This window comes from Nymphaea colorata, chromosome 3, assembly GCF_008831285.2.
Source record: "Nymphaea colorata isolate Beijing-Zhang1983 chromosome 3, ASM883128v2, whole genome shotgun sequence".
Classification (NCBI taxonomy): Eukaryota; Viridiplantae; Streptophyta; class Magnoliopsida; order Nymphaeales; family Nymphaeaceae; genus Nymphaea; species Nymphaea colorata.
In genome coordinates this window covers 30,549,977-30,562,476 of record NC_045140.1, presented here as the reverse complement: position 1 = coordinate 30,562,476, position 12,500 = coordinate 30,549,977, and positions in this window count along the sequence as shown.

Genomic DNA, 12,500 nt, shown 5'->3' with positions numbered 1-12,500 from the left:
CTGTAGTCCCTCTTGTGCCCGGTCTTCCGCTGCTTGCGGAAAGTGCTCGGAACACTAGGGATACACAAGGCGGATTCGTACTTCAAAAATACTTATGGTAGACCAAGTGATTTTCGCGTTAGCCCCTTTCACCCGGGAGCCGTCGCCCAAATCACATGTATGGGAGATCATTTGCATCAATCGGCTGCTGTAGTCCCTCCTGTGCCCGGTCTTCCGCTGCTCGCGGACAGCGTCGGGAACAGTAGGGATACAGAAAGCGAATTCGCTTGATACTTCAAAAATATTTAATATTTATGGTAGACCAAGTGATTTTCGCGTTGGCCCTTTTTATGGGGGAGCCATCGCCCAAATCACCTATAGGTTAACCACCAGCTCGGATCGACGGACTTGACACCCTTCGACCTTGCTGCCGTCCCTCGTGTGCCCTTTCTTCACTGCGAGCGGCCATTTTTTCTTGGTTCCGCGTGCTTCCGTAGCTGTCTTTTCAGCTTCTCCTGCGTCCGGTTTTGCCTGGGCCATTTGTAGTCCACGCGGTGCGACTGCCTTCTTCTCGGCCTCCGACTGCTGTCAAGGCCTTTGTTTGGCAGGTGCTATGCAACGTGTCCTTCCCTGCCTGGCCCTCGGCCTGCAGTGCTCGCTGTTCCCCGACAGCGCCTGCGGTGTCCTTTGGGACCGGATCAGGTACTGGTGGGAACCCGGCTAGGACTGCCTAAGCTCGCTGCCGAATGCCGAACTCCCTTCCCAAGATCTCTTGGGGCAGGCTCCGAATAGGCTAAGTATTAAGAAGACTTTACACTCTTTCCCTGCCGGACAGCAACCCCGGCTTAATTTCCCAAGTTAGGACAGAATTACAAGAGTGTTTCCCGAACCCAAATAGCCAATCCTACTACAAGAATGCTAAGGGGCTCAAGGCTTAATACAACCGCGACGATACAACTTAAACGCTCACCTCACTCAACCACATTCACATCCAAGCATTCATCAAAAACATACATGCCTAAGCGCACAAACCACACCCTCAACCCCTAGGTGGCCAAGCCGCAAGGAGGTGTGTCGTCGGCTGAACGAGCCTCCGAGGACCTCACTATGCCGCGCGCCGTGTAGGCGGGTTTGTAAGCAAGAACACCCTCCCCGTGCTATAGTGGGACAGGGTACAAACCTCCTCGGAGCTAGTCCGAGCTATCCACCGAGGCTGGAAAACCAGAAACTAAGCCTCGGTACTCAGCAAATGCCTCCTCGCCCAAGCTGGACAGCAAGCTCCACGACCCCAACTCACCGGTCGCTTGATGGCTCACGGTTCACCTCAGCAACAAGGGAAGCACGGATTACTGTTACAGCAAAACAGTAATCGAACAACAGAGCCAAAGTATGAAATGCCTCACAAGATGCGATCTAAACCCCTCTTTGTATTCTGTTAAGGGGGAAGCAGGCGTCGAACTGGTGTCGACGAGCACCCTTCAACTCCAAGGTTGCGGCTCACGGACTGTTGCAGTCTATGCTAACAGGTTGCAGCCCATCCTCGTTGCAGCAGGGGTATGCTCCGCCAAAACAAGTGCAAGCACGATCAAATCCAGGATATAATCAAAGGAAAACAAGGGATTCAAGGAGCTGAAATCACCAGAGATACTCGTTTCCCCAATATCGAAGAAAACGAGATCGGGGTAGCGTCGAGGCTTGGCCTCTGTTCTGGAAAACGAAGAAGACAGGTTCAGGCGCTGGCAGAGAGTGGCCTCCAGTCTAAAATTCGTATAAAATCACAGGAGTCTCCAAAAATCCCCAAACTTGGTCAGCAACAAGTAGACATCCTCAGGAGTGGACGCTCCAAGTTTGAGCCAAATCCGACGAGTTTAAGGCCAGGTCGTTGAGCTCTGAAAATCGCGCACGTTCTGTCCTTCGTTCAGAAATGTATCAGGCGCAGAACAGCTTCAGGACTGCTGGAGAGGTCTTCGATGGAAAAATCATAACAATTCATAGACACCTCCAAAAATCCTGAAATTTGGACTGTAGCAAGACCACTAGCCAAGGAGTAGACGCTCCAAATTTGAGCTGAATCTGAGCTGTCTAGACCCCAGTCGTTGATCCCTCAAAGTCGCTGTAGTTCTGTCGCCTGTTTCAGGAAGAGCCGTCGTGCAGAAGAACAGCCACAGGTCTTCAAATCGCCACTCCGCCTCAATGCGATCAAATCAAGAGATGAAACCACTTGCAATCGACAGATAATTAAATTTGGAACAAGCTAAAGTCAATAGATCACCCGGTGATGCTGCATTCCCAATGTTCTAAGCGAATATTGGGTTACAGCCGCCTGTGGCGGAGAAACAGGGATGCTCGCCGCCGATTCCCGCCAGATTCAGACCGTCGCCTCCAGAAACGCCATCTACAGTCCGATCGACGTCAAATTGGTGGAGATGATCTCAGGGATGTTGGGAATCTAATGGCACCGGAATCGTGAAGATCCAACGGTTGGATCGCCGGAAATGTCGCCGGAAACAGGAACTGGTCGGCGGAACTGCGTGACAGAACCTACTCCGACTTCTCAAGCTCGTAACTCACTCAATACTGAACGGATTGACGCGATTCCACTTCCTATAGAAAGCTTGGTTCGGTGGGAAGCGAACAGTATCAAAACCCCAAAAGTTATGGCCGATTGACCCTTCGATTTAAGCTCGGATTGAGACTGGCTGTGGTAGGCCTGTTTCAACCGAATGCTCAAAAAGAGGCTCGATCATCCTCCAAACGACCCCCAAACCCATCCTCCTTCGCTTCGATCCTTCTTCAGATCATCCTCACGGATTCCAGAAGGATCCCACGGCATACAAACGAATTGGGGAGGCGATTTACAGTCACTACAAGAGGAAATGACGCTGGAAAAACACACTTAGCTGTATTTCTGCTGAACGGACGATCAAATGCATCTCAGATCTTCACACCGCCGTGTAGGCATTGCGCGAAGGCTGGAGAATGCCTTCCGGATGGTGGATGACGCCTCTCGACACCCCTGTGGCTGAGGAGTCCGCACGGCATTCACCTTTGCTTCTGCTCGGGTAGACGATGAAGAAGACAACCCGCCGGCTGCTTGCTTCGTTTCACCTCCTAGTAGAGAAAACCAGCGGAGGGTGTGGGATAATGTCGGGTTGCCAATCCGCCATTGATGAATCTGAGGAGGCTGGAGAAGAACCTCAGATGTTCACACAGAAATGGGAGGAAGAAGAAGATGGAGGCGCAAGAAACGCGCGGGTGAAGAGAAACCTGTTTCTATTAGAAACTTTGTCCAAAAATCATTAACAACTTAGGGTTAACTTCACAAAGACACTATTTAAAGTGTAGCATGACTCGGTTCGGTCTATGTCTCGAACCGGGTCGGTACAAAACTGAAACATAACTAAAAATGAAACCGGTTCCTACTAAAAACGCTGGATTTGGATCGGGTCCTAAGACGGGATCCTGTCAAAACCGCTCCGACTGACCCGTAATGCTGTAATCACTCCGTCTCGGCCTGAAATGGTCGGCTTGGGGCTGAAAACTCCTCCAACTCAGTCTCGGTCCACTGGGCATGTGTGGCTAGGTCGGTCAGCTGGGCCCGGACAACTCCAGCTCACTGCATCGGCTAGCCTCCCTAAGAAAAATGCTGTCCTCGCTGGAATGACCTCCGTGCGTGATACCCTCGGAACAAGGATCGGCCACCCGCCCGAGTGCTGCTGCTGCTAGTGGTGATGGTGGTGCCCGCTCGTTAGCCTCTCTAAGGTTTCCGCTGTGCACTCTGATAGCGTCCTCGCTCGCTACAACCTCACAATGCTCCAGGTGACCTCCAGCGTCGACGCTCTCCTGCGCGCGGCACCCGTCTGCGTCCTCGATGCCCGGTAGTCGGCGATGTCCCTCGGCTGTGCGCTCGGCCGTGCCCCGGAGTTGTGCTGCGCCTGTGGCCGGCAGTGGCATGCCTCCGACGATTACCTGGTGTGACGTTAGGCCTTGTGTGGCGTTATTAGCGCTACAAGCTGCACCATTCACAGTTAGTAAAGCCTCTCTGCCCCTTACACTCAGTGGCCAAGTCTCACCCTTACCAAGTCTCTCATGCCCATCTGGCGACAAAGGGTTCGCGCAGACAAGCTTAGCGCTATCGGCCTGTGGTAGTTGATGGGATTCGGCAGCAATCAAGGCTAGTCCCGGCCTAGTCCTAGGGAGTTCCGTATCAGATCCACCACGCTGAGACTGAGCTTGTCCCCAAGCTCTAGTAGTTGGGAAATCCTGGACAATCCTGTCATATAGCTCCCATGATGTACCTGAATCTGGGCCGTCCCACTCAACTAAAACCTCATGTCTCTGACGCCCCTCTCTCTGCAGGTGCCGGTGACGAAGTATCCTATACGGTCTAGGCCGAAAATCTGGCAAAGGTTCAATAAGTTCTGGCAACTGACCAAAATGCGGCTTGAGTCTAGTTACATGGAAGACCGGATGGACTAATGCGGTGGGTGGTAGTGCTAACCTGTAGGCTCCTTTGCCAACTCTTTGCAAGACCCGGAATGGCCCATAATAACGGGGTAAAAGTTTGGAATAAGGCTGTCCAAGCAACGATTTTTGTCGCATAGGTAGCCTCTTCAACCATGCCATGTCCCCAACCTTGAACTCTCGATCTTTGCGGCCTTTATCATATGTTTGTTTCATTCGATTCTGGGCTCTTACGATATGCTGCCTCAAAACTGTCAAGATCTCATCCCGATTACGGAGTGTGCAGTCCACCTCATCATCTTGAGCTGTCCCTACTTCATAGTTTGGAATGAGTGGAGGAGGACACCCATACAGTGCCTCGTAGGGAGTGATACTAGTCCCGGAATGGAGACTAGTGTTGTAGGACCATTCTGCCCAAGCAAGATACCGAACCCAAGTGTTCGGTCGTTCCCCCGCGAAACAACGCAGATAGGTCTCTAGTGTCCTGTTCACCACCTCGCTTTGCCCATCGGTTTGCGGGTGGTGGGCTGTACTGAAATGCAATGAAGTCCCAGCCATGCGCATATACTCGCGCCAAAACGCACTAAGGAATATCGAATCCCTATCACAAACGATAGTGCTCGGCATTCCATGAAGTTTGCCGACATAGTCTTGGTATATCCCGGCAACCAACGGCCCATTGTAGTGTCTTGGAAGAGGGGCAAAATGCCCATATTTCGTCAATCTGTCCACCACTACAAACACCGCTTCCTTTCCTTCCGAACGTGGCATTGCATCAATAAAATCCATTGATACATCAGCCCAAGGTTTTGTAGGTATTGGCAATGGGTGCATCAGCCCGGGTGGCTTGGTTGCTTCATACTTTTCCCTTTGGCAAATCTGACAACTCCTCACAAACTCTTTGACTTCTCCTTTTAGACCTTCCCACCAAAATTGGGTTTTGATCCTTGCAAGCGTTTTGGCCACGCCTTCGTGACCTGCGGTGGTTGAACAATGAAAGTGTGATAGGAGCTCCTTTTTGAGGGAGGAACCGCGTGGTACCACAGCTTTGCCCTTTCGGTAAAGCACGTTCCCCTTCATGCCATGGTTTGGGATTGATCCCGGATTCTGCTGAACCGATGCTCTAAGTAGTCTCAAACCTTCATCAGCCTCTTGCTCAATGACCAATCGCTGCCACAAATCGGTTTCCAGAACGGACAAGGTTAGAAATTGCTCTCCAAGTCTCGATAACGAATCAGCCGCCGAGTTTTCGGTTCCTTTCTTGTATTCGATTGTAAAATCGTAACCCAATAGCTTGGCGAGCCATCTTTGTTGAGTAGGCGTTGAGACCCTTTGTTTGAGCATATACCTTAAACTACTATGATCCGTTCTCACAATGAATTTGCGCCCGATGAGGTAGGGCCTCCATTTCTCCACGGCCAACACGATGGCAAATAACTCCTTTTCATATGTGGATAATGGCTTTGCCCTATGGGTGAGAGCCTTGGACATGTAGGCTATTGGGTGGCCCTTTTGGCTGAGGACAGCCCCAACACCAACGTCGCTTGCGTCCGTCTCCACCACGAAATCAAGTGAAAAATCTGGCAAGGTTAGCACGGGCGCGGCTAACATTGCTGCCTTAAGCTTTACGAATGCTTCCCTTGAGTGATCCGTCCAGGTGAACTCCCCTTTCTTCAACATTTTCGTCAAAGGGGAGGCTATAGATCCATAGCCTTGAATAAACCTTCGATAGTAACCAGTAAGACCTAGAAATCCTCTCATTCCTCTCGGGTCTTTTGGCAAAGGCCATTGCTCCATGGCATGGAGCTTTTCTGGATCAGCTCTAACACCTTCCTTGGACACTATGTGTCCCAAATAGCCGATTGATTCTTGACCGAAACTGCACTTAGAAGCTTTTGCAAAGAGTTCATTCTGCCTCAAAATTTGTAGTGTCTTCCTTAAGTGGACAATGTGGTGCTCTAATGATCGACTGTAAACCAGAATGTCATCGAAGAAAACTAGAATGAAATCCCTCAGATGTGGTCTGAAAATATCATTCATACATCGTTGGAATGTAGCCGGGGCGTTGGTTAATCCGAAGGGCATGACCAAGAACTCATAATGCCCATCGTGAGTTCTAAATGCAGTCTTGGGTACGTCATGCTTATCCATGCGTATCTGATGGTAACCAGCCCTTAAGTCAAGCTTGGAGAAAATGGAAGCGCCCGCCAATTCATCAAGGAGTTCGTCAATGACGGGTATAGGGTGGCGGTCCTTAATCGTGACTTCGTTAAGTGCCCGATAATCAACACAAAATCTCCAAGTTTCATCCTTCTTTTTGACTAACAAAACAGGAGAGGAGAAGGGACTGCTACTCGGGCGAATGATTCCCCCTTCAATCATTTCTTTTACCAATCTCTCTATCTCCGTTTTCTGTGTAAACCCATAACGATAAGGCCTAACATTTACCGGTTCTGCCCCGTTTGATAGGACGATCCTGTGATCGTATGATCTTGGAGGAGGTAACCCTTTAGGTTCAGAAAAGACATCTTCAAAACCATCCAATACTTGCTGAACTTCCTTGGGAATGACTTCGGTCTCTGTCCCTTTTGGAGGTACATCAGTGGCTAACGATATCAGCCAGAGGGCTGGCTGTTGAGCTACGAGAGCCTTGATGGCTGCCTTCGGTTCCAAGTTGGGCTGGATTCCTTCGAGTGTCACTTGATCTCCTCCTTCCCTCTCAAATCTCATCTTCATTTTGGAGAAATCCCAGTAGATTCCCCCAAGTGTCTCTAACCAATCAACACCAAGAACAAGGTCCATCCCTTTTATCGGAAGAACTAAGACATCTATCTTGTATGGGATCCCTTGCACGGTTATATCCATGTTTCGGCAAATGTGGACGCAAGGTAGCCTTGTTCCATCTCCTACCAAGACCGTGAGTGGTGCTTGATCTTCCAATGTGCATCCGCTATCCTTGGCCGTTTCTAAACTCATAAAATTATGAGTTGCTCCCGAATCTAGCAAGATTGTGACTCTGTGCCCTTGAATGGTTCCAAGAACACGCATTGCTTTAGGACGGTTTGGGTCCCTCATGGAGTGAAGAACCCCATCCACCTTCTCAATTTCCGTTGGGCACTCTTGTTCTACTGGTTGCTCTTCCTCAACTGGGATTGAAACCTCAACTTCGTCCTCATCCTCTACAACCACCATTAGCTGAAACCTCTTACATTTGTGTCCCTTGAACCACTTTTCCTCACATGACACACATAGCCCGGCTTTGAACCTTTCATCCCTCTCCTTAGCGGTGATGTAACGAACCGGAACATTGTCCCTAACGGCTGGACGTGTATCCCTCTTTGGAAACCCTTGTGGCTGTGGTTTAGGAGTAGGCCTGTTGAAATTCCCTTTGTTTTGGTTGAATCCTCCGGTCTTAGAGAATTTCTCATACGCTGCCCGTTTGAGGAGCTTTTCCTCCATAACTCGTGCCCTTGCAAAGCAACTGTCTAATCTACATGTTCCTCGGATAGCATCTCAATTCTAATATCCTCTCTCAATCCCGACATGAATGCACCTATGAGTGCGGGTTCGGGCCAATCTCCAACCATACATGACATGTCCTCAAATCGACCTTGAAACTCCTCCACGGTAGTGATTTGTTTCATGTTGATGAGCTCCACATGATAGTTAGTATATGACGAGACTCCAAAGCGAGCGAGTAATGCATTTGAAAAGTTTCCCATACCATGACCGGGTTTTTCCTCTTGTACGACCGATACCACCTCATAGCTGCCCCTTCAAAGTAGATCATGGCCGTTGTAATTTTTTTGTCTTCCCTAACTTCTTGGCACTCAAAGTATTGCTCCGCTTTAATCACCCAATCTTGGGCGTTTTTGCCATCAAACTTAGGAAAGTCAACCCGAATGTTGGATCTGGGTTCTATGTTCCTTTGGCCCCTCTTTTTCTCACTTCTTTGTCCGATTCTCTCACTATCTTCATCTGAAATTTCTTCAAAATCATTGTCTACCAGTGGTTTGGAACAAGTTGCCATGTTAACTCCCATGGTCTTTTTATTTCCCATGTGAGCTTCATTGGTTTTGGGTGGAACTTGATTATCTTTTCCAATTTTAATCCCTCCAAAACTCGATGCGGCATGCTCTTTGGGAGCTTGATATGATGTGTGAGGCTCTTCATAAGGTCCTTTTCCCTTATCTTCTCGGTTGTGCCCATGATTAACGGATCTTTCCATACGGTCCATTCTTTGATTTAGCCCTTCTATACTTTCTGACAATTGGTCCATTTTATTCATTCGGCCGGTTAAGAAACCCAATTGGTGACTTATTTGCGTGAAGTTATCAGTCATACGAATCATAGCTTCCTCAAAGCGAGACAACCTCTCTTCCACACGTGATGGCTGGTCTTGCCGACTCATTCTTACTCTCATTTCCTCAAGTTCGGTTTCTATCCGTGAGAACTTTTCTCGGTTTGATTCATTCCTTCCGCTGCCCTCATGAACTGATTCGGTGGCTGCATCTTCGACGCCCAATTCCATTTCCTGTTGCTCAACTCTTGAGTTCTTCTTCTTTGCCATAGCTGCTCAATCAGCCCCAAGGTGCTCTGATACCAAACTGGTGGGAACCCGGCTAGGACTGCCTAAGCTCGCTGCCGAATGCCGAACTCCCTTCCCAAGATCTCTTGGGGCAGGCTCCGAATAGGCTAAGTATTAAGAAGACTTTACACTCTTTCCCTGCCGGACAGCAACCCCGGCTTAATTTCCCAAGTTAGGACAGAATTACAAGAGTGTTTCCCGAACCCAAATAGCCAATCCTACTACAAGAATGCTAAGGGGCTCAAGGCTTAATACAACCGCGACGATACAACTTAAACGCTCACCTCACTCAACCACATTCACATCCAAGCATTCATCAAAAACATACATGCCTAAGCGCACAAACCACACCCTCAACCCCTAGGTGGCCAAGCCGCAAGGAGGTGTGTCGTCGGCTGAACGAGCCTCCGAGGACCTCACTATGCCGCGCGCCGTGTAGGCGGGTTTGTAAGCAAGAACACCCTCCCCGTGCTATAGTGGGACAGGGTACAAACCTCCTCGGAGCTAGTCCGAGCTATCCACCGAGGCTGGAAAACCAGAAACTAAGCCTCGGTACTCAGCAAATGCCTCCTCGCCCAAGCTGGACAGCAAGCTCCACGACCCCAACTCACCGGTCGCTTGATGGCTCACGGTTCACCTCAGCAACAAGGGAAGCACGGATTACTGTTACAGCAAAACAGTAATCGAACAACAGAGCCAAAGTATGAAATGCCTCACAAGATGCGATCTAAACCCCTCTTTGTATGCTGTTAAGGGGGAAGCAGGCGTCGAACTGGTGTCGACGAGCACCCTTCAACTCCAAGGTTGCGGCTCACGGACTGTTGCAGTCTATGCTAACAGGTTGCAGCCCATCCTCGTTGCAGCAGGGGTATGCTCCGCCAAAACAAGTGCAAGCACGATCAAATCCAGGATATAATCAAAGGAAAACAAGGGATTCAAGGAGCTGAAATCACCAGAGATACTCGTTTCCCCAATATCGAAGAAAACGAGATCGGGGTAGCGTCGAGGCTTGGCCTCTGTTCTGGAAAACGAAGAAGACAGGTTCAGGCGCTGGCAGAGAGTGGCCTCCAGTCTAAAATTCGTATAAAATCACAGGAGTCTCCAAAAATCCCCAAACTTGGTCAGCAACAAGTAGACATCCTCAGGAGTGGACGCTCCAAGTTTGAGCCAAATCCGACGAGTTTAAGGCCAGGTCGTTGAGCTCTGAAAATCGCGCACGTTCTGTCCTTCGTTCAGAAATGTATCAGGCGCAGAACAGCTTCAGGACTGCTGGAGAGGTCTTCGATGGAAAAATCATAACAATTCATAGACACCTCCAAAAATCCTGAAATTTGGACTGTAGCAAGACCACTAGCCAAGGAGTAGACGCTCCAAATTTGAGCTGAATCTGAGCTGTCTAGACCCCAGTCGTTGATCCCTCAAAGTCGCTGTAGTTCTGTCGCCTGTTTCAGGAAGAGCCGTCGTGCAGAAGAACAGCCACAGGTCTTCAAATCGCCACTCCGCCTCAATGCGATCAAATCAAGAGATGAAACCACTTGCAATCGACAGATAATTAAATTTGGAACAAGCTAAAGTCAATAGATCACCCGGTGATGCTGCATTCCCAATGTTCTAAGCGAATATTGGGTTACAGCCGCCTGTGGCGGAGAAACAGGGATGCTCGCCGCCGATTCCCGCCAGATTCAGACCGTCGCCTCCAGAAACGCCATCTACAGTCCGATCGACGTCAAATTTGGTGGAGATGATCTCAGGATGTTGGGAATCTAATGGCACCGGAATCGTGAAGATCCAACGGTTGGATCGCCGGAAATGTCGCCGGAAACAGGAACTGGTCGGCGGAATTGCGTGACAGAACCTACTCCGACTTCTCAAGCTCGTAACTCACTCAATACTGAACGGATTGACGCGATTCCACTTCCTATAGAAAGCTTGGTTCGGTGGGAAGCGAACAGTATCAAAACCCCAAAAGTTATGGCCGATTGGCCCTTCGATTTAAGCTCGGATTGAGACTGGCTGTGGTAGGCCTGTTTCAACCGAATGCTCAAAAAGAGGCTCGATCATCCTCCAAACGACCCCCAAATCCATTCTCCTTCGCTTCGATCCTTCTTCAGATCATCCTCACGGATTCCAGAAGGATCCCACGGCATACAAACGAATTGGGGAGGCGATTTACAGTCACTACAAGAGGAAATGACGCTGGAAAAACACACTTAGCTGTATTTCTGCTGAACGGACGATCAAATGCATCTCAGATCTTCACACCGCCGTGTAGGCATTGCGCGAAGGCTGGAGAATGCCTTCCGGATGGTGGATGACGCCTCTCGACACCCCTGTGGCTGAGGAGTCCGCACGGCATTCACCTTTGCTTCTGCTCGGGTAGACGATGAAGAAGACAACCCGCCGGCTGCTTGCTTCGTTTCACCTCCTAGTAGAGAAAACCAGCGGAGGGTGTGGGATAATGTCGGGTTGCCAATCCGCCATTGATGAATCTGAGGAGGCTGGAGAAGAACCTCAGATGTTTCACACAGAAATGGGGAGGAAGAAGAAGATGGAGGCGCAAGAAACGCGCGGGTGAAGAGAAACCTGTTTCTATTAGAAACTTTGTCCAAAAATCATTAACAACTTAGGGTTAACTTCACAAAGACACTATTTAAAGTGTAGCATGACTCGGTTCGGTCTATGTCTCGAACCGGGTCGGTACAAAACTGAAACATAACTAAAAATGAAACCGGTTCCTACTAAAAACGCTGGATTTGGATCGGGTCCTAAGACGGGATCCTGTCAAAACCGCTCCGACTGACCCGTAATGCTGTAATCACTCCGTCTCGGCCTGAAATGGTCGGCTTGGGGCTGAAAACTCCTCCAACTCAGTCTCGGTCCACTGGGCATGTGTGGCTAGGTCGGTCAGCTGGGCCCGGACAACTCCAGCTCACTGCATCGGCTAGCCTCCCTAAGAAAAATGCTGTCCTCGCTGGAATGACCTCCGTGCGTGATACCCTCGGAACAAGGATCGGCCACCCGCCCGAGTGCTGCTGCTGCTAGTGGTGATGGTGGTGCCCGCTCGTTAGCCTCTCTAAGGTTTCCGCTGTGCACTCTGATAGCGTCCTCGCTCGCTACAACCTCACAATGCTCCAGGTGACCTCCAGCGTCGACGCTCTCCTGCGCGCGGCACCCGTCTGCGTCCTCGATGCCCGGTAGTCGGCGATGTCCCTCGGCTGTGCGCTCGGCCGTGCCCCGGAGTTGTGCTGCGCCTGTGGCCGGCAGTGGCATGCCTCCGACGATTACCTGGTGTGACGTTAGGCCTTGTGTGGCGTTATTAGCGCTACAAGCTGCACCATTCACAGTTAGTAAAGCCTCTCTGCCCCTTACACTCAGTGGCCAAGTCTCACCCTTACCAAGTCTCTCATGCCCATCTGGCGACAAAGGGTTCGCGCAGACAAGCTTAGCGCTATCGGCCTGTGGTAGTTGA